Source organism: Semicossyphus pulcher, unplaced genomic scaffold, assembly GCF_022749685.1.
Source record: "Semicossyphus pulcher isolate SPU_LCO1_2020_fin unplaced genomic scaffold, fSemPul1.0.p SCAF_15, whole genome shotgun sequence".
NCBI lineage: Eukaryota > Metazoa > Chordata > Actinopteri > Labriformes > Labridae > Semicossyphus > Semicossyphus pulcher.
Genome location: NW_027211659.1, coordinates 22166962 through 22190706, shown reverse-complemented (window position 1 = coordinate 22190706; position 23745 = coordinate 22166962). Strand labels below are relative to the sequence as shown.

At 41.4% G+C, this 23745-nt stretch overlaps 1 protein-coding gene across 2 annotated transcripts in view; it reads right to left on the bottom strand.

Moving 5' to 3' along the window:
• Nucleotides 1-23745, bottom strand: part of adarb1b (adenosine deaminase RNA specific B1b) — an 80551-nt gene that overhangs the window by 26438 nt on the left and 30368 nt on the right. The window contains exon 2 of one of the 2 annotated variants that reach the window (XM_069662743.1): nucleotides 21367-21402. The gene's annotated coding sequence lies outside the window, so the exon portion shown is untranslated. Of the gene's footprint in view, nucleotides 1-20289; nucleotides 20339-21366; nucleotides 21403-23745 lie in introns of those variants that run through there. The other variant, XM_069662742.1, reaches the window with a different exon arrangement.

Here is a 23745-nt window from a genome sequence, read left to right as displayed (position 1 = left end):
TCCTCCATGCTTCCTCCAACACACACTGCTGTGCAGTTTAATCAGCACGCAATGCAAATGTGCCTGTCAGTTTTGATTTTCAGATGAGACCGCCTTGGTCATAAATCTGTAACTATTCCTGAAATCAGGTGCAATCAGTGGGGACGTTTCATAAAATGTGTGTGAGGTTTCATAAAGTGTGTGTGTGTGTGTATGACCGTGCCTGTTTGTGGATGTGTGTGTCTCGAGAAGTAAATCTGGAGGTAAACGGCCATGCAGTCCTAAAGGGCACGGCTTTCAGAAAAGACCTTTTCACTGCAATCTGTAACCTGAAGTGAAATCTGATGTTTTGGTGTGGAGTGAGATTAATGATCCCTGTTGAAATCATTCTATGGTTTTTAAAACTACATGAGGGTCAAAGAGGAAACAATTGTCAGAAATGTCCACATGATTAGCAAGACAATTCAGTGCTGTTGTAAATGTACGATTTGCTGTACATATTTGCATATGTATCCGTGTTGGTTTATATGTTTTCTTGGACAAGGTCTTTCAGATCAAGTCCTGCAAACATGTTTCACAAACGTGGTGAATTAAAGTAATAATAATCCAGACTTTTAGAGAATATATCAACTTGTCTGATACATAATAAATGTGGAAAAAATAGGGATGCACGATATTGAATTTTTTGCAGATATCCGATATGCCGATATTTTCCGACCCTTTTTGCCGATTGCTGATTTCGATACCGATATATCAGGCCCGTGTTTTTTCCCACCTAATTGCAGAGAACATCAAGTCTCCCCTGTAGTGGAATTGATACCATGCCTACTCTTACCGCAGTGGCCCACTGGCAGATTCTTGAGATGGGCGATTACATTTGTAGTGTTGAATGAACGAGATTTGGCCCCTCCCCGCATGAATGATGCTGAGCACAACCTTGCTGTCCGTTTCGGAAACTTTGAAAACTGCCATACCTGACTGTACCTATCTTGCACCCTTCTTCACGCTTGACAGAAGAGGGGTGGTGCACGCAGTGAGCGCACACATTCGCACAGAGTTAATGTTATAGCATTACGTCAAGCTTTTTTAGGGAGTCATCGAGCATTTAGGCATAATTAAAGCGTTGTTTTATTGGCAGTAAATATCGGCACAAAAATTACATATCTGCCAATACCGATATGTCATTTTCAAGCCATAATCTGGAGGTACCGATAATTTGCTGATAATATCGTGCATCGAAAAAAAATTAAGGAATATCTATTCAACTAATATGCCAGAAATATTTTCTTTAATATGGTCAATTGCCTGATTGCGACCCAAGTATTATTTCACGGTTTGTACTCTTTGTTAAAATGACAAAATGTTTCCAGAGCCAAACAAATGAGATGTGATTGAGTTGACACACACACTTACTGGAACAAAAGTAGGTGTTCTGAAGGTAGGTAAAAAATTGAAATAACCATGTACTATGTAAATATAAGGTGCTGACCGCAAACAAATGTTGACCACTGTTGAGAATATGTTGTACTATCAAATATAATCTAGAGATATCTCATGGTATACATTTGTATAAACACATTATGGTCAACAGCTGTCAAATTGCTCAGGAATAGTGAGGTACAGAACATCAATGATAAACATTTTCTGCAAGTGCTTCAGCACGTTTCTTTTGAGATCAACAATGTTAAGACATTAAAGCCAGCAAAACTAATCTGGACATTTTCATGCATGGAGACTGGTTAGAGCAAGGCAGGACGCTCAAAACAACACACAACTGAGCGAGTGGATTTAAAGTGAGTCAAAAGAACCAACAGCGAGGGCGGCCGACTATCTCCCTCCATATGCAAAAACGATACTGCGTCATGGAGTTGTGAGATGGCTTGGATCCAGGTAATTCGCAGTGGACGCCAAGGGAGGCAGGGAAAAGAGAAAGATGAGAAAGAAGATGAAAAACCTCAAATTCAATCTGGCATGGTGAGGGGGACTGAGGGGAAATAAGGTGGTTTTGATTTGTCTCTCATCCCTTGCTCGCGCTGTGACGGAGCGATAGAGCATCGCCGCCGTGGAGGGAGCAGCGGCAGCGGCCAACTGACGGGAGGAGGTGGGGTGCAGGGGCGGGGGTGCGAGAGATGGAAAGGTAAAGGTGAGCGAAGGATAGAGGATGAGAGAGAGAGAGAAAATGCAATCCTTTTCCAAATAAAAGCGAATCATTATCTGCTCTAAAACAGAAGGCGATGGAAAGGTCTGCCCTTGGCAGGCCCAAAAAAAACTGCCTATGAAGGCTGGTGAAGGAAGTCAGATCTTCATCAAAATAACCTCAGACCAACTTCAAACCTTAAAAAACTCTGAGAGCCATGGGAATAATAATTAAACAAATAATCTGAATTGCATGATGAGCTTACGTTTGATAATTTTACAAAAAAGGAAACATGAAAATCTATTTCTGAATGCACATAAGTACCTTCCTCTGCAGCTGGTTTGTTTGGACTTCTAAACAAGAACTTAATGGTAATCTATGCCGTTGAAATGGAGCACAAAGTAAAAATGCATTAATTTGAAAGGTCCATTGGTGCTAAAACACAAAACAGCAATATATTAGCATTCAGGAAAGGATTTTCCATAGAACTGTGCAAGTCACTGGATGTATAGTTTTATGAAACCAAATTTTTGAAACATAATCCAAGTTGTAAAAGTACTCTTGCTCCATCTGACCCGTCTCCAGCAGGGTGAAGGTAAAGAAACTGATGTTCACAGCTGATGCCAAAGTGAACATGTTTTGGAACCTCCTCTGTCTGTATGTTATTTGCCAAGGCTTTGGCAGCACTTCAGTCTTTGTACATGGATATTATTCCATTATCTCATTGATGTCTCAATTACAGAAGTATTTGGGATGTTTCTAAGGCAATGCCTGCTTTTTCTTGTCTTGCAGTACCTTATCTACCTGAACCTTCACTACAAATGGCAAGGGAATGCACTTACGGAATACTGATACAGAGTTCATACATTAACCTTGACCAATAATGACTAAATGGTAAATGGACTGCACTTAGATAGCGCTTTTCTAGTCTTCCAGCCACTCAAAGTGTTTTGCACATTCACCTTCTCACACACACATTCACACACTGATAGCAAAGGCATAAGTGCCAATCTCCAATCAGATCTATGTCCATTCATACCCGATGGCTATGCCACCGGGAGCAATTCAGGGTTCAGTGTCTTGCCCATGGACACTTCGACATGTGACTGTAGCAGTCAGGGATCAAACCCCCACCTTCCAATTGAGAATCGATCGACCCACTGAGCCACAGCCGCCCTAAATAAAATGAGTGCCTCGTGGCTGAGTGTTCTGGCACTGAATAACTCATTGCTTTGTATTTTTGGATTCGTAGCCTAAGATGTGTGTTTCTTAGTAACTTATTATTACTTATTACTTATTACTTATACTTATGTTACAGATTCTTGATTTTGATTGATCTCTCTTTATGTAAATGTCAACTTCCTAATCATCATGCCTTTCACAGTCTGTACCGTAATAATGCATTAGTAGTGCAACTTTCACCTTTGTATCTTTAACTTGCAATTGCCTCTTTCTGCTGCTCAGTAACTTGTACTTTTCCCAAACCTTCTATTCGTCCCTCTGAGTTATTGCATTGTCTGCTGCTTTGGGTTACTAACTTTAATAAGCTGTATTCAACATCACCTGTGTCTGACTGAAAGAACAAGTTTGAACAGAATCATGAAGTCCTGCACCTGATTTCTACTGAGCTTTGTGTCATTTTCCTAATAGCAATACACTTAATCACTTTCTTAATTTTGCCCAGACTGGTTTAAAAGTTAAACTCTTGTTCACAAAAGAGTGGCTAAAACAACTCTTTAGCATTCATGTATAAAACACAGGGTTTTTCATCTATAGCTGGGCAATACATCCAAAAGGGACACAAGTCAGCACAGTTGTAATTTGTATCAATGATAACATGACAATTGGACCACTGATGGAATGATGGCGTCTAATTGGTCCCTTGACAAGATGATGGCTGCCGATTGGTCGGACTGTTTCTCGTGTCATCTCACGTAAAAGGTTTGCTATTTGGTGTCATTATAAAGACGGTTGGGGAGGCACCTCAGCTTTGAAAACACTTATCTCCTTTACTTTAGTCTTTTACCTTTCACTCAAGCGATGCAGGGTCCACTGTAATTTAAAACAAACTTGTTTTAGGAAAAGACCTACACTGAGTTTGGTGTTTTATGGTATCACCTGACTGAATGCAGACAGACCTATTCAGCATTAAAGAAAATTAACCGCTTGCAGCTTACTTGTCTGCATTTTATTCAGAACTCCTTTTCGTCCCATAATATTTTCATCTGCAGTGCATCAGTGACACTTCCTAATGCTTGCTCCCAGTAAGGGAATCTTCTGTCACCAGGACTACATTTACAGCGAAAAAAAAAGAGAGAAGCCTCCTCCTTCTAACTTTCAGAAGCCTGTCATGCTGCGGTGTTGACAGGCACTAAAAACAGCCACCGCTCCGCTCCTGTCAACACACCTCGAGAAAACAGCAGCGGATGCATCACTGCACAAACACATCCCTGTACATACTTATCTCTGTGATCTGAGGGTTCCTCTCCACGCAGCCGAAGGAAACACAAACTCCCTGAGTCCCAGGAAACATAGTGTACTTTAAAGTTATTATTGACCTTAAGGGTTTGATACCTTTGTAGTCTTTTTTCTGCTCTGAAGTTAGCTACTACATGGGTCTTTGTGTTTTAAAGTTGGTTCTGTGATACTCAGATGATTTTATCACATACTCTGTTACTATCTACAAGTAACAAGTACTGTCTTTTGTCACTCTAACATGCGTTGTTTAGTTCACTTTGATGACATAAGGTGAAGCATAACACTTCTGTGATCCTAAACCTAAAAGACTCAGAATGTTGCCTTTGAGGACAGTTTCTATTTTGTGTTTAATTGACATAGTTGACAACTAAATGCAGGGCTGTAGAGTTTAATGTCACAGCAAAACCTGCAATTAACAACTCATCATGTTACGGCACAATCACAGTAATGCCAGTACAAAAGTAATTTGATATTGTGTTGTTGTTCTCTGGGTTGAACACACTTCTTAATAATGTACGTCAAACTAACTTAAAAGCGCAGAACAGATCGCTGCCACGAGCCATTCTTTGTTGAGAAGCCACATTTAAAAATAAAAAAACATGATTTTCACATTAAAAGTTGTGGAATGAGGCTGCGTGGTTAAAATCCTCTGAGGGAAAAAAAAGTTCACCATTCATTCAGCTGACCTGACATTGACCTTTACAAACCCTACTTCGAATAGCTGCGGCTATGAAAGGAAATTCCTGTTTAATACAGATTCAATCATTTCTCAAATGTATTTACTGCTGTCTTATTAACTGCAAAGTTCTGTCATTGTCTGCAAGTTTACCATTCCTGAACTGCAGAGGGTCTTTGAACAGAACCAATAACAGCAGTCATAGTTCATGTTTGCTAGTTATGTTTTTAAAAAAGCCATTTTTAAAGGCAAACGATGGAAGGCAGGGAAAGTATTGATAGTGGGGAAGGTGTTGAATTGTACTTGCAACATTGCGGTTGGTTTGTACATACTTCCAACCTGCAGCCCCTGATGTTTAAGATACTGATTGACAATGTTTGCAGATTTTTTTGCAGTAGTTTCGTAATAAAGAAAACTTTTCCATACATCCAATAGGTAACTCAAATTAACTGCCTGTTCAGCATTTATAAGCAGTATATAAACATCTAATAAATTATTTATAACATCTATTCTGTCGTTGTTAGAAGAGAATGATCCGAGTGTTTATGAATGAATGTGTCTATAACTATAACTCCTCCTGTGTAAAAGTGGAGGCGTATTATGAATGACGATATTGACTTCTTCACAGGAGCAGATTAAAGCTGTTGAAATCTGTATAAAAGCCTTTACAAACTAAAGCTGTTACATTTATTAATCTTGCCATTACCTTTTCTGCAGTTCTATGTAAGAACTATAAGAATAAAGACTTAAAAAGCTAATGCTAAAAAAGTTTAATTTGGCTTATGATAATACTGTATGAAAGGAGAGGACACTGCATCTAAAGATGCAGAGTGCCAGTCATTACGACATCCACAGAATCAGGTCCTTGGACGACTTGCCTGCCTAACTGACCGCTCGCTTTGACAGGCTCTCTCCGGGGTGGTATCGTGGCTCGCAGTAGAACACCAGGGCATGATGGGTAATGGACCAGCACAGAGGCTCAGCTGGGAGTTAAGAGGGAAAAATGGGCTCTGCCATTGCACACACACCGTGATTTGAGCCCCTGCAGCACAGCTAATTCAGAGGTGTACCACTCAAGGTTAGCTTTATTGTGTCTGATATAACTTACAAAAAGTGTCCTACAATAACCATGTATATAATATAACTGATAACAACGTGTATTTCACTTGGCATTCATTTAAAATGGGGAACTAATTGAGCTTTAACTCTAATTTAGTATTACAGCTGTTAGCTGTTAGCTGTTAGCTTACCTGCTCATTAACATGTTGGACTTTAGTGTCTCACTGTTGATAAGAAGCTCAGCTGGATGCTAAATGTAATGTATTCATGTTTCTCCCAAACATGAATATTTGTCAGAAAACAAGAAAAAGAACCGCAGGGACGGAGAGATGTTGAAAAGAGGAGAGAATCGGCCTTTTATTGTGTTCCAGACTTTAATATGTGACAGTCGCTCGTTTATCATCATGGACCGCTGATGGTGAGAGGAGGAGAAGGTGGGGAGAGCAGAGGCACAGAGTATCAATATGAATTTTTTATTTGATGGGTTTTATGGGAGATTGCATTTCAGAAAGGCTGGCAGAGTCAAGGTTCATGGAGGAGGGAGAGAGTGAGGGGCCGAGTCATAAAGGCCAGGCCAGAAATAATGGGGTCCCTGCACAATGAAGAGCACACACTGACGCTTCTGTTTGCAATATTCTCTATTATGTGTGCATCAAAAACACAGCACCGCACGATTTTATCATTCAGCTTGAAGCTAAAAAACTCCCTCATGCATTTTCCATCTTTTGTTTCTTTAAACACCTTTTTACTCTTACACTTACTCTGCTCTTTCACACACATATGTAGAGTACACACTCTTTTACTCTTGTTTTGTCCTCCGTCCAACATTTTCACACAAGCACACGGGCAAACTTCTTAGTCTGGCTTCAGGTGTGGTCATAAATCATCAGAGTGAGTGGCTATGATTCTCCCAGCACCAGCAAAAGCCAGGAGGGAGGGAGGGTGGGTGAGGGTGGGTGAGGGTGGGTGAGTGGAGTGGAGTGGGGGTGGGGGTTTGGAGGGTGGAGAACATGGCTGGTGGGCTGCAGCTAAATGGCTGCCCTCGCTTCCTGTGTCCATCAATGCCAGAACGACTGACTGCTCAGCCTCTGGGTGCGACACATCGGAGACAGCTGACACCAGTGAACAAACACACATAACTGTGTGAATGAACACCTGTACATGGATACAGTAACACACACACACACACACACAGGTGAAGACAGTTACACAGGTTGCTAGACAAACAGGAAAGAAAAAGTTGCTGATTTAAAACACTTTCGGGGTCAGTTTAATTTGTTATGTTTGCAATGACTTTAATTGCAAATGACATTTAATGCTGCTGCAGAAGCAGAAGAAGAAGAAAGGTGCCACTTGCTCTTTTCTGTTTAATTCAGTTTTATGTTGAGCTGTTGTTTTTATCCTACAGTTTTGGACGACCGAACGTTTTCTACAGCTTTTTCTCAATTTTGTCATCAACCCAATAAAACTACCCTCACCCTGAGAGGCTGTCCTTCTCAGACCAAAGACAACATTAGTCATTTGATAAAATGCCCCAAAATGACATGGTCACATTTAAGAAAGAAATTAATTTAGTGATTATAGGAATTACCGTAAAATCCAGAATATAAGTCGCACCAGATCATAAGACACAGTTACTGTGTAGTTACTTTAACACTGACTTAATTTACAACAGTTTTGGAAGATAAATATCCGAGCCCGCCTCCTTTTTTGTTGTTTACTTTTAAATGTACTCCTAATCCAAGTGCAACAGAAACCATGCATACACAAGCTTAGTTTCAGTTTGAGTTGGAAAAGTGACCAACAACTTCCTCCTCCAAAGAAACCAGAAGTAAACATCTGCTTGTAATGGCTTTATATGGTCTGTTCTAAGCTGTGCAGTTATGACTAATAAGTACATACCAGGAAGATTACATGTGTTGTTGTCCGGCATAAAACTATCACAGGAAACTATCTGGACGCAGTAATTTCCCTGGAGCCTACCCAATGTGTGCGGTATTCAAACTACAGGGCCAAAATGCTGTCAAGGATTGTGCCATGATTTTTGAGCCCTGACACTTCAGTTCCCGTTTCTATTTTTGGGGTCTCTCGTGTCTGCATTTCACGGCTCTTTACTAGAGAAAATCTAACAAAACTTGTGTTTTATTTGGACATTTTATGTGTGTGAAGATAATGATCCACTGAGCTGAGTTCTGTTTAATTTATTTGCATAATAGTTGGAGTTCCAGAGTTACATGTGTTACTTTGTTCATCATTTAGTTGGCCCCGGGTGTTTGCTAGAAAAGCAAACTAAATAAACAGAGAGCAGCATTTAAAATAATTGTTCTGTTCCTGATTAATAGTATTTCCACCTCCTTTTTCTAAGAAGTATATGATTACCTGGAAGTTAATGATAAATGAGATGGCTGTGTCTGCCAGTTATACACAGATATGACTAAAGCATGTTGCTCTAAAGCTCACTTCACATTAATGCTTGATGCATAGTGGCTAATTGCAAAACACATCAAAGTTTCCTTTCTTTCCAGCTGCATTATGGGCAATGTAGGCAGCTTTTGACAAAGAAGAGTGGAATAAAAAAGAGCTTGTATCTCTATAGCCAAGATTTTAGTCCATTGTATGGAGAGCAATGCTACATCTGTGGAGTACTTCTGATACAACCAGCTATCAAGCGATAGATTAGTGACAGAAAAATTGCCCCCAAAAAAATGCCCCGACTAGATTGACTCAGCAACACAGGTTTACTGTAAGTCCAGTAAGTACAGTAATATATAACCTTAGATCAATGTATTTTGAATCCTTCTTTACTGGTTTAGTATGAAACAAAAGGTTTAAAAATAACCTAAAGTCCTTTCGTTTGCAATTGACATCCATGAATTTGGGGGGGCGGAGCTTCTAAAGGAGCACTGATGGAGGGTCCATTTGTTTGGCTGTTGAGTTGGAATATAAACTGTTCTAAACTGCTCTCTGTTGAGTCACTATCTATCGCCGAATGAGTTAATACAATGGTGATTGAGCCTATGGCCCACTGATGAAAGCCTTTGCATTTGCAGTATCAGAGACTGGGTGTCTGGTGTGACTTTCGAGGAAAAAAATCACAAACAGGGCCCAGTTAGTGACGCGTTTTCCATCACCCAGCAGTGGTTGGTCTGCCAGAGAGGGTAGGCGGAGCTAAGCGGCTGCTTTTCCGGTCTCTGCAAGTGTTGCGAGTAAACAGTAATCTACTATGGCTGAATGGACAAAGAAAAGATGGATGACTACAGATACAACTTCAAACATAAGTGAAAATCAAAAGAAAAAGAAACAAATTTGACGCTCAGATGAAGCAAACAGTCTAAAAAGGAAAGCGACCGTCAGCGAAGAGTTACAACCGGAGCCAACCGTGGACGTCACACATGCAACATTGTCTGGATATCTGGGAAGTGTGCTCCCGCAATTACCATTCATCACCATGGGTGCCACCTATAACAATAAGGTGTGTTTGCTCAGGCCTAACTTGAAGACACAAGCCTGTTTAACATTTACTCAACATTAATTCAGTAACAATTCTAATCAGTTGATTAAGGCAGTAACTTAAACTAAAGCTGAATTATGATATGAGTGAAAATTACTGCAGCATCTCTCGTTCAGAAAAAAACCCCTCAGGAAATCATTCATAAACCAATCACAGTTGAGTATTCAAGAACAGGATAAACTCACAGAGGGAGTAGTTTAAACACATTTAAAAAACTAAATTATTGTGACCATTCTCCATTGCCAGGGAAATGACTTGTTTCCCATGAGGAATACTTGGAAAAGAAGGAAAACAGGAGAGCTATGATGGGGATCATAAAGCCGAAGTAAAGAGAGAGGAGAAACAGATCGAAGAAGAATGAGAGTCCAAGATGAGGAATCGAAGATGAGGGGGAGGAGGAGATGGAAGGAAGAAAGCATTGAGCAAGAAACGGGAAAGAAAGTGGACAAAGACAAATGGCCACGGGAAATGGCCGGTGCATGAGAGGCCGCCTATGAGACAGCCCTCTCAGCAGCCCTAACGCTGACTGATAGGCCCACCGGGCTGCGCTACCACTCCAATCCATCCCATTCCTGTCCGATTCTTCCCATAAAATTACATTTCAAGACATATCAGTCCTACCTGAATCACCAGAGTGTCGTATTTGCTTGTTTGTTACTTATTGTGAGTAGCAGCATTTTAATACTGCGAGTGAGCGTCTTCGGGAAATATGTGGATTTTAAGTTTCCTGTTAGGTTCTGGTCTGTTGATATTGGCGTGATTCAGAACCAGGAAGATTTGTTGCCTTCACTGTTCAGTCGGAAAGCATGTTTTAAGGCTTAGACAGCCTTTGTGTGCAATGTTCCAGACAATATCCCTGTAAAGTATGAACAATGAATAAACGGGTGAAGAATTCAAATGTGGCGATGAAACAAAAAAATTAAAAGAAGGAAGTGGAATAGAGAATAAAGACAAAGTGCGTCACAAGGAGGAATACGGGGATCATTGTTAAATGTTCATGTATGTGGTTAGATAAGTGAGTGCTACTGTCGCCATCCTAAAATCCCATTACTTTCCCCAATAAAGCTCTGGCAGTCCAGTGATTACCTCAAGCAAGCGAGGTAGAGGAAGAATCTTAATAGAAATGGGATCAGGGTTTCTTGTGTGAAGTTTCCACATCCCTCTCAGGTGATGTCTCCGGGCACTGACCAGGTAATGCGCCGTAATGGAGAACACGTGCGGGCGCTGGTGGCCTAATGGAGAGGGGTCGTGGCAGGAAGGGGAGTGCCTGTCGTGCTGCCTGATTGAAACTGATGGGCCAAAGTAAGGGTGCCACAGTACGGCCACCCAACATGGCCCTCCCTGTCTCATCGAACAGACGCACACATCAGCACCCACACACACATACACACACCCTTAACTGGGAGTCCATTATTCAATTTGGCCCTTCTAATGACCAGTGAATTAGGCTGCCAGGAGTGATTTGCCTTCTGAGCCCTACTGCTGGACGTACATGATTTTCCCATTTTGCATATTAAGAGGCGGCCATTCAGGATCTGACATCCGATAAGCCTCGTCCAATCAGAGAATTTAGCTGGTTGAGTTTGGATGAGGAGGGCATCAGAGATAATGGACATTTTTAAGTTAAAACAGTGCTCATGTAGCAACATTTAAAACTATTGTCTATAGCCTTATCTTAGCTAGAACAAATGATCTACATTAAAGTGATACATTAAGTTCAACGCCCTCTCAACAATCTGTACATTTAACACTCGGCTAATTGCCACCATATATTCAGGCCAAAGAGGGAACAAATTCAGACTCCTGCTTTGCCTTTATGTTTCCTATAGATATTAAAAAGCATTTACTAATGCATCAAACAAGAAAACAAGTCCTCAATTCCTTCTTCAATGCTACGACAGACTGTTTGTGAATATGTTGTTATTGATTCATGACACTGTTTCCTCCAGTCAGCAATACATAGCGATAGCATTACACTAGCTATAACTAAGTGTGTGTATGTCTCCTTTTCAAACAATTCCTCTAAAAGGGAGATAAACAAGTCACACTTTGATGGAAAAAATGACACACATTTATAACATTAGACACGGCTCTGATTGAAGGCCAACAAGGCCCACAAGCTTAGGCACGGGAAGTAGGGGTGCTGATGGTGCTGCAGCACCCCTTAAAATCAGGCACAATAAAATCCATCAGATAATAAAATAGCGAAACAAAACAGCGATATGCAAATGAAGTGCACAAGTATGTATGTTTGTTTTTGTTTGCTTGCTCTCAATAGTCTGTAAATAGTTAATTAAACTTAAAGAGTCCACTGTAATACTACAGCTGTACAGTTGCTGTTAATACATATTAGTTATGATTAATCCGGAACATTCAAATTACTTAATAAAATATTAATTTGTGCAGCAGGATGTATGACGTCATCAAATTACTTTTCTTTCAGCACCCTCACTTGACATATTTCACTGTGTCGCATTTTATATTGAATCATTTTTTAAGTGTTTCTTAATGAATCAATAATTTCCTTACATTTTATTTTAGATACTGAATTAATAATAAACCCCATAGTTCTGTCCTCTGACACAGCTGTAATCACTGGCAGTAAAACACTTGATAACAAAGCTAGGCCTGCATGACATGAAAAACACTTTACATAGTTCAATACTGTGATAATGGTATGAAGTGTTTTATGTAAATAAGCATGGCTTGTTTACATAAAATCTGTTTTCTTATTCATTGTGATAAATTCAGACTTTTGCAATGTTAGACCCCATGTAGTTCTACACCCAACACCACCACTGAAACCAACATATGACAAAGACTTACTTTTATCTTAAGAGTGTCTGATCATGCTCAGCGAGTGTTTTTGCTACTTTATCCTGTCTCTGGATTTCCTGCAGATTCCCAACAACAGATGCAAGTCTCCATCACTTTTGTGTACAGTCTAAGATTGTTACTGCAGTGAGGTAACAATCGAATCATCAAGTCAATGTAAATACCGTGTGCCAAGTGAAGAGTTGCTTAATACAACTGAATAAAAAACAATCAAAATAGATCAAGAACTGCATAAGTGGACTGGAACTTTCAGCTTGTCTCTCATGTACGCTCATCATCTGTGCAGTGACAAACTGTCCCTTCACTCTTATTAGATTCCTCAGGTCCAGGTATCAGGTTTAATAATAATAAAACTCCCCTACTTCTGCTTTCTTCCATCTTTTCAAGGTTGTTGGGTGGCTGCCTCTCCTCTTTTCACTAGGAGCTGTAAAATCTATTTGACAGCTCTGATTTATGACACAGCATAGGCACCGAGCGCCTGTGGGGAAAGAAGAGAGTATGTTTGGAAGTGTGTGAATGTGTGTGTGTTAGGGGGTGTTGGAGAGGGCCCCGTCTCACGGAGGACGCACCACTGCTGTGCTCAATGTTCAAGCACCCAACAGGGCACACAGGTATGGAACACCACCTGTGCTCACATGCACACACATCATTTAATGACAGAGCAGGGTACATATTATACAAGTTAAGAAGAGTTATACTGAGTCGTGAGTAAAAAGTTACATTTTATATGACGTTCATGTTTCATGATTGATCTCACTTTGACAGTGCACTAAAAACTCGATTTCTTCCAGAGTTTTTTACTTCGTAGAACTTTTCCTAAAGTGCTAAAAAATGTTGTCTCCATTAAAGTCATATTAGAAAGCCACCATCTAATTTAGCCAGTATTGCCAGGCTGAAAATACAGCAAAAATATATAATATTTTACCAAACACTCGGCTTGCAAGCTGAGATGCAATGAGTGACAGATGCATCGCTGAACTGTTATTGTGGGTTTCTTTGAAAGGGCAAAATTGTCATGCATTCGTATATCGTACAGAGGGCAAAAATATCGTACAAATATCGAACATCTGGCAACACTGAATATAGCTAAGGTCATAAAGAATTTGAGAGCCTTTGTTGTGCATGTTTGGCTTTTTCCCCCCATACAGTTGTTTACTTTTGAGTGTTTTCGTCAGCTTCAGGGCTGCAACTAACAATTGTTTTCCTTTTAGATAAATCAGCCGATTATTTTTACGTTTAATGGACTGCCGTTGGGCTGCTCGGTGGTGCAGAGGTTAGCGCTGTCGCCTTGTAGCTAGAAGGTTCCTGGTAGGAATCTGAGTTAGGGATGCATGGGGCCTTTCTGTGTGGAGTTTGCATGTTCTCCCCCGTGCATGCGGTGGTTTTCTCCGGGTACTCTGGCTTCCTCCCACAGTCCAAAGACATACTCGTTAGGTTCCGTGGTGACTCTAAAATTACCCATAGGTGTGAATGTGAGCATGAAAGGTTGTCCATCTGCCCTGTGATTGACTGGCGATCAGTCCAGCATGTACCCCGCCTTTTGCCCAATGACAGCTGGGATAGGCAACAGCTACCCGTGACCCTCAACAGGATAAAGGTATAAACAATGGATGGATGGATTCATCCTTAAAAATGTCACACTGTTCTGAAAGATGCGAATCGCAATTTCCCAGAGCCCAAAGAGACTTCTTCAAAATGCTTGATAAATCACCAAAATGATTAATTGGCTGCCAAAATAATTGGCGATTTTTTTTCTCTCGATCAATGAATCGATCAATCGCTACAGTCCTAGCTACCTCTTTCCCTTTGCCTTCCTTTTCCCATTCAACACATCCTTCACTTACACACCTCAAAGACACACACTCCTCTCCTCTGTCCTCCTGTTCTCTGCGCCTGGATGCTCAGGGTGCTCACCGCTAACACTGTTTGTCACATTCAAGGCCAGGTTAGACGCGCTGGAATCCTGCTCTTGCAAGGAGAGGCGTGTGTGTGTGTGTGTGTGTGTGTGTGTTTGCTCCAATGTGTTTATGTGTGTGTAAACGGGGGCGGGGTGAGGTCTGAAAATAAATGTGCAGAGACATGATTGCATCCATGTAGATTTGTATGTGCTTGCGCCGGTGACACTGTCATCTAGGAGGTGGATTTCACACCTCATGCTTTTGCTTTTGTAAGAGGGAGAGGTGCGGGTGATGGACAGCAGGGAGAGGAAAGGGTGGTGAACCTCCGCCTGATGAAAAAGGTAGAGACGGCTGGCAGAGGGAGGGAGAAAGTGTTCGTGAACCCCAGGAGGATGGATGTCAGAGGTGGGAGAGGAGAGGACGGGGGAAGAGGGATGTATCGTTCGAGACAGAGCAAAAAAACACTAAATGACATTTTTGGAAATCAATCTTTTCTCTGTGTTTTAAACCACATCATGTTTGGGAAATCTAATCTTCATCACTACACTGTGAAGTTCTATTACCTTAAAGAAACTCCTCCTCACCTCTGACATGAATAACCAGCTACAACAGCAAACATTTCTATACCTATATCCCTTTAAACGACACCGAATTGAATCTGTACTAATGAAGTTTATCTCTGCGGTGATAAAAGGCGCCGACACAAATCCCTGCACACATCTCCATGGCCGTGAAGTGTCTCTCCGCAAGCTAAACACATCTCCGCGTACAGGCATTCTCGCTACGATGGCTTCCCCCCCTTTTGTCAGCCTGTTACAGTCATTAGCAGCATGCTAATCAAGGCTAATTACATTGAGACAGGCAGACACAACTCATTTCTTATCATGACACAGTGCCGCTGTGTTTGGAGTGCCTGAAAATGTTGCTGCTCGTAATCAACAGCTATTTTGTTGTTAGGTTAATTAATGTCACCGTGTTTTCCATTTGATTTCAATTGTTCCCGTTGTTCATTTGTCTGTCTGAGAGTTTTTCAGAGGCTGTTAATATTGTTTTGGTGTGTCTACATGCAGCAGCTAAGATGATTCTAAAGGGACATGAAACTGTAATTTGTATTATGTTATAGATTTCCCAGAGCAATTATATTTTCCAGATCATTTTCAATGTATGGATATTTGACTAAGTGAATAATGGAAGGAGTAAATGAGGGGAACACAATGGGAGGGTTTCAAAAAGAAGGGAGGACAGAAGGGTGATGATGTGAAAGGGAGGGAGGTTATCGAAGACGGGGAAATGTGAAAACAGAGTCTTATTGCAGGCAAAGTCTCTTCCTGTGCGATGGATTGTAAACGTCAGCCGGTGCAGACCCCCTTCCCTCCCCCCTCCCTCGGCCCCCCTGTTCAAGTTACAAAAGCTCATTTTGGAGATTTTGCTGGCATGGCAGAAACGAGCCTCTGTTCCCCCGTTTTCCATATTTCATATACGGCCCATTGGAAAGCATCGTCTGCGAGTGTCATGGCTTGGCACATTTATGAGAGATGCATTGAAGAACTTATCACTTGGAAGATATGCTTAAGTTCAGCATTTTGAAAGTCACTGTGCAGCGTATGGTAATGCACTTATATATTCTGATCATCTACACATATTACATCGATATACACAATGCAACAGTGTACACAGCTACAAGTTTGTATCACAGAGTTGCAGGATAATTATAATAAACACATTTTCTACTTAGAAGTGTGAATATAAAAGAGCTGCAGGATTAATCAAAAAGCTATTTCAGAATAAATCAGCATAAAAACAACAAAAGTGCAAACAAACTGCAATCAAAAGGCTTTTTCACGGCTGATATTTAAATTGCCAAGAGTTAGATTATCACACGTGTTATTAGAAAGCAAAGTTCAAATGTACACTACACTATCTTTAGATCCCTTATGAAAAATCTAAATACTATTTTCACCCTGTAATAGTACAGTAAAAGCTCTATCATCCGGTTAACCTGGACTTCATTAACAGCAAGAAGACATTTGACCCTGAAAACAATATAATGGGGCTAAAGCTTAGTCCTGGTGCCAGTTTCCCTAAGTGCATTAAAGCCCTAGGCCTTCCCCGCGCGTGATTCTCTATCATTGTCGCTCTCTATGTTTCCGGCACCATGTTATTGTCTGGTTGGCTTCGGCCGTCTTTTTAGTTTTGTTTCACACCATACAACACTTTACACACATCACGCACTCAGCAGCAGACACCCTGATAACCCTGATGAACACACCCCATAACCTTTGTATTTAAACTAAAAAAAACATACAGAACATGCTCTGTACCTTGCTCAATAACATGTCCATATTTCCGTTACCATAAAATTTAAAGTACGTCTCACCATGCTGTGAATGACACGAGCAGGAGCTGTAACCTGCGATCAGTTCATCATAGTTTATAATAACGCAGCGCGGGGAGCACGCAGATGTTTAATAACGTGGATCTGTGCTGTGTAGTTCATATATTTCACACAGAGCTGTAGAGGATCATCAGGCTTAATAATCAAACTAAGTTTTATATGACTTCATCACTTCAGTTCGCGATCACCCGCTCCCTACCTCCCTCTGTGCTCGTGCTCTCCCCCTCTCAGCGCTGCGAGTTTGCATCATATGATGTTTTTTAAGTCTAATGAAGGTGAGGGAGGCTCCTTGTAGGCTCCTTGTATATTCAAAGGGCCTAAGGCTCTAAAATATTTAATCCCCCAAAGAAATGTGATACATCGGGTACAGCCCGACTTATATCTGGTACTCCCATCACAACAGGGCCCTAAGTCGCTAACTAAACTCTTCTCCTCTGTGGTCCCGCGGTGGGAGTTACCAAACTCCATTTGGTCCACAGAGTCCCTTTTACCTTTAAGAAGAAGCTAAAGACCGAGCACCTCTGCCTTTAAAGATATTGATGCTATTGATGATGATGATATTGAGGATGTTGTTGATGTTGATTAGGATATTCATGATGATGATGATGACTATATTGACCTTGTTGACGTTGCTGATGATGATTAAAAAACAAAAAAAACCACCCTTGAAGCTGTTTGTTGGCACTTACTGACTTCGTTCCCTCCTGTCTTGATCGTTGCTTGTGTTGTATTAACTCTCTGATGTACGTCGCTTTGAACAAAAGCATCTGCTAGATTAAATTGTAACACTGTAACATATTTGGCTGTTCTACTTTTCAGCGTGTGCACACTTTGCTTGATTGACTTCTTTCCCGCTCTCCAGAAAGCATTGTTGCACCTGTTCTGGCTGGAAAATCACACTTTCATGATTGTCATTACTTCACTGAGTCCGCCTTAATTCCCAACACAGCTACAACCACCTTCAACCTGGCCTGATTAACCGTGATAATTGAAAACACCTGCGCTGCTTAGCAGGGCTCCTACATGGTCCTAATTTGGGTAAAGAACGACTAAACTTCACTTGTATGCAGGTTGTAAGTAAAAATTAGACCTAATTGTCAGACAAAGATAGCTGATAGGATGTAAGGGTCAATTCTAACTATTTAAAATACTATGTAAATAGGAAAGTAGCGATACACTATTATTATTTTGATTATTCAGGTACTCAGGTACAAACAGCTGAAGTCCTCTTCATAAACAAATTTGTCTTTAGACCAGGTTTAAACTAGTATTTGAAAGGCTCATAAGCACATATGAACTGTGCACAAGGTTACAGTGGGAATTAGTGGATGAACGCTCCTCACACAGCTGACCCTGGCCGACCCCTGTATCGACATGCTGAAGTGTCCTTGAGGAGGACACTACACCTAAAGGACTACTTAGTTCAGTGATGCTGTGCTGACTCAGTTCTCACACACAAGGAAACAGACAAGAGAGGTGTTCTTGAGCGAGTGTCACATTCCGCTGATGATTGTCTTAAGTGTGCGACCTCGTCCTCACAGTTAGCCCTCACTGCTAACCCACTGGGCACCAAAGCTAAAGTACTAAGCAACTTATCAGGAGGCTTCCAGCGTGGGGGCATTAAAGCTGACTGCGAGAGCGAGCAGAGCAACATCGGCCCAAAGTCCCGCTTAGTCATCGCTTCTCTCAGTATGGTTAAAAAAGTGCCACTTTCATTCCTGTGGTGATAAGGGAGAGTGAAAAGGCCGGAAACAGACGTGTGTAATGCTGATGGACGTAGTCAGTCTGTGAGTGAGCCGGCCTAAAAATGCAGCATCAGCACTGCTGGATTTACTTGGATGAATGGACTCGGCTCTAAGAGGAGGGTGAGGGTGGGGGGCGATGGGTTGGCGGGTGTCAAAGCAAGTGGCTGAGACATGTCTAATACTGCCAGTGAGCCGAGGCCACCTAAGTAATTACTACCTTTGCTGTTAGGCTAATCCCCAGAGCAGAGCAGCAAACTCAGGAGAGAAAAGCTTAGAGCCTCTGTGGGGCTCCCGTCACCCGACTTCAATTACACCGAGACACGGACCTTTCTCACACAGAGAGAGAGAGGGAGAGGGGGCAAAGAAGACATTGTCTCTTTGAGTGCATGCTAAATAGATCTGAACAGAAAGCAAGAACTTTCCTGGACAAAGTTAAAGCAGGACACGCAAACAGAAAAAATTAAGTCATATCAGGACGGATTGAGTGTATTCATAGTGTTCAGATATGGACTCATTTAGAAGTTAAGCTTTTGTACTTCTGTTGGGACTATAAATGTAGATTGGAAGTGCACGGCTGATGTTGAAAAGCAGAAGCCTTATTCATAACCTGGTCACTCTTAAAATGAATGATGCCGTTTAAGTGTCAAGAGTCAAGTTGTTAATGTTTTTTTTTTTTTATTCATGAAGCTTATTTTTGAAGACGCACAGATACCGGTAGTTTGTGTGATGTCCATGTTTAGATTCTGGTCCGGGACCTTTGTCAAAGGTCATACCCATCTCTCCCTCTCATGTTCCCCGTCCACCGTCTTCCGTCAATAAGATCTACAATGCTGAAACACGTTTTTTTTATTGTTTAAAGTTTGTTAAGTCAACTTTGTTAAGTCAAATATGTATAAGTCAATTTTAAAATTGGTAAAAGTTGAAATTTATATGGTCAATAACTCTGTGATTGGGCAGTGTAAGAAATTACATTTCTAAGAACATGTAAGTCTTTATGTTTTTCAGAACAAAAAAATGCATTAATAGAAGAAATTTCAATAAGAAGTGAGGAATACCGGTTATGGAAAAATAACGATATACAGTATATATATATATATATGTATTTGGAAGGGAGGGGGGATCAGTGATAACCATGGTCCAGAAGGACATCCTTAACAGCTGGATTTCTGAAAGAGGTGCAAACAGAAGCGGAAGTGCATTTCTATTATACATTAAAAACAGCTAAAAAATTGAATCAATCAAACGTCTCTACTAAACCACAAAAGAAAACTGAAAACAAACCCTCACACGAGTTGTCTGAAGTTCATTTATAACTTACTGCAGAGTTTCCTGACCTAATAAAAGACGGAAAAAGAGCAACTATAACGCACCGTCAGTGTTTTACAAAGAAACATAAGCAGATTCTCCAACAGTCTGTTGATGCCATTAAAAACTTGAAGCACAAGTGAAACCAACAGTTTAATTACCGCCAGTGAACCCCTCCTCTATCTTGCAGATTACATTGCAAACATTAGAAAGTCTACCAGAAGCTGCCTCAGCATCACTCTGTGTTTGAAGCTGCTGCTGTGAGGGTTACCTTTGCGCTCGGAGCGTTTCTTGCGCCTCCTCTTGAACCTGCGTCGGATCAGGCAGAAGTAGGAGCCCAGATTCTGTGCGCCGTTGGTAAGAAGGGCCATGGCTTGGTCAGCACTTCAACTTCTTTAAAAAAAAATCACCTACAAAGCTCTCTATCAGCACTGCTGGACTAAATAAAACTTCAGCTGCTGGGATCTAACTGTGACACCACATGCACGTGGTCTAACTGCCCTTCACCTCTCACATCCAGCGCTCTCACACTTTCTGTCAAGCATCTCCAAACACCTGCAGCGTTTCCTTGTTTCTACTTTAGTCCTTCCCTGGTATCCGAAACTCTCTCTCCCTCCCTCCCTTTCCTCCTCCTCCTCTCGCTGCTTCTCTCTGTTGACTCCATCTCTGCCCTATCAGTAGTCAGGGAGGAGAGGCGATGGAGTAGAGTGTAAAAAAGAAGGAGGGGACTAGCAGAGGAGAAACAATTTGTGTTTCCATGTGGTTGCGAATTAACACGGGGAGCAGAATCAAACACCTAACCTGTCAAGTCCCCTCTCAGATTTTAGACATCTTCAGGAAGCACAAAAACAAAACCTCACACCCCCGAACCCAAGGGAAAACACTCGAATTATAACTCCAATTTGCTCACACACACTCTCATATTTACACTACTGCTTTAATAAAAGCAATCGTACCTGTGCAAAGCTGAAATCAGATTCCATCTTTTTTTCTAACATAAAGATGTATATTTATTGTGCTTGTAATTCCTCTGAACTCACCGAGAGAAAGATGAGAGGCAACTCTGAAAGAAACACTCTGCCTTCCTCTAGTGGTCATCTTTTGTAATTACAGCTGTAATGGTACCAAACTACATCTCCCAGGCTCCAAACTTTAAGCCACATGGGGCTCACTACAACCAGCAATGTTGATTTTGGCTGACACATGGTCATTACTGGGGGGGGGGCATGTTATTCTTGGTAAAAAAACATGAGGCCATTTCAGTTGTAGAAAAAAGCCCAAAAGAAAAAAGAAAAGTGAAGGAAGGAAAGAAAGGAAACGGAGAGAGTAGAGAGTAAAAAGGACTCACCTTTGCCTCTGTGTTGACGTCTGTGATCAGGACAACCTGTTGAAGACAAAGAGAAGATGTTCCAGGTGAGGAAACAGCAGAGATGTGGGCTTTGTGCACAGTCGCTGTCAAAGAGCAGGATTACTGACAGTAAAAGTGCTGTTAGGATGTGGTGCAAACAACTCAGTCACAGAGGGCAAGTAAAGGTGCACACAGCACATTCATGCTCCATTAGCAGTGATTGCAGCTTTCCACATCACATGGTCTTTTCCTGCCACACACACACACACACACACACAGGCTCAGTTGTGAAAAGGAATAGTGTTTCTGGGTGTCACACACATTGTTTGAAGGAGAGGAATGCACGTTTTTCCACTAAGTGTGACTGGAACAACTATTATCTTCGGTAAACAGTTCATTTACATAATTGGTTTATTGCAAAATAACTAAAGAGCTACAGAGCTTCACTTTAAACACTGGATTTGGCCAACATAAGGCCCTTATTAAGAAATCTGACCAAACATTGATCTCAAGTAGACCTTCATAAAATAATAATTATACATCACCAACATATGTTCGGTGGAAACTACGCAGACTTAAAGAAAACAAAAGCTGTAGACTACGGAAGCCCTGAGCGAACATGCATCCATACATGTTATTTACTCAGTTTTCCCGTGATAACCACTTGTTTTCTTGAGATCTTGAATTTTACTCGTTATCTCGGGAAAACAAAGCTGATTTTCACATCATAATGGATTAATGTGGCCCATTGGCCCTCCAGATAACAAAGCTCGTTTTCTCGTGATAATTTCCCAGCCATCTAGAGAACAAAACAACAGGCTGGTCACTGTGCTATTACAGACCGGGACATGCCGTGCTGCCATTGCCCACACTAATGAGCTGCCTATTTAAGCCTATTTCTATGCTCGTTTTGTGCCTTTGCAACTCTGGGGATGTGAGTTATGATCAGCTGACATTACGGTGGCGCCATGTCGTTATCTCGTGATAAATAAGTCGAGATCTTGAGAAGGCAACCAGAAACGATTTGATATCACAGGAAAACAGAGTAAATGACATGTATGGATGCATGTCTGCTAAGCCTCAAATGATTAAGCTGTCACCACAGTGTATATAATAATAATATAATTAAACATATCTTTTCATCATTCCATTTACGAGCCAAGTATCAGTACATATACAAGGAACATGACAGCAGTTTTCCAGTTTTAATGTGCTTACACACTGAGAACATTTAACAAGGAGCCAGAAAGAGAAATGCAGCCTAAAAAAAAGGAAAAACAATGCTGCACCAACTAGTTTAAATCAACTACTATTGTTCAGGTGTATATTACAAATAACTTCATCCATCATCTATAGCGCTTATCCTGTTTGGAGGCTGGAGCCGATCCCAGCTATCATTGGGTGAGAGGCGGGGTACAGCCTGTACTGATTGCCAGTCAGTCACAGGGCTGACACATAGAGACAGACAACCTTTCACGCTCACACCTACGGGCAAGTTTTGTGAGCATGTCTTTGGACTGTGGGAGGAAGTTCGCGGAGAGAACCCACGCATGCACATGCTAACTCCACACAGAAAGGCCCACTAGGAACCAGGAACCTTCTAGCTGTGAGGCGACAGCGCTGACCCCTGCTGCGCCTTGCAGCCCCTGAACCCTTCATAATGCAAGAATGTGGCCGGGAAAAAAATGACTAGAATCTGATAGATTGCTAACTAGAAATCTAGAAATACTGTACACCTAAAAAAAAACATCCTTAAAGCTCCATAGTCTCTCTGGTTTATACAACCACTGGAGAGGGAGATGATAGCAAAGGAATAGAGACGAGGCGTGGAGACAAAACAGAGCTTGGGAATTAGGGAGTGAGGATACAGAGAAAAACCCATGAGTGAGAGACTAAGATACAGAATGAGGCAGAGCAGACTGGAGGCGTGAAAATGAAGACAGGTAACATGAGGAAAGGTAACATGAGGTGAGGAGTTAACTAAAAAGAAAAAATGTTGTTGCTGTATTAAAGCGAGGAGCTGTGTTGATGCAGAAGTTGGATCTCTAACCCGTGGGGTCATTTAAGGTCAATGAGGCTGGCTTCACTGCTGCCAGCTCCTCCACAGCTCTCCACTGCTTGTCATGCGATGTTCTTTAAAAGAAAGTTGAGGGTTTTTGGGCAGAGGTCGGCCAATTAGGCACACAGAGTTAAACTGAGCAGAAAGAAAGAGACGGAAAGGAAAGAGAGAAACAGATGACCAGAGAGAACTAAAAGAAAGGAGGAAGGAAGGAGAGAGCTGGCCAGAGGAGCGGGGAAAGAGTTGTGGTGCAGAGAAGTCGGCCCGAGAGAGGGGATGATGAATGTAAATATACCCCAGACGCGGATCCATTCATGCTT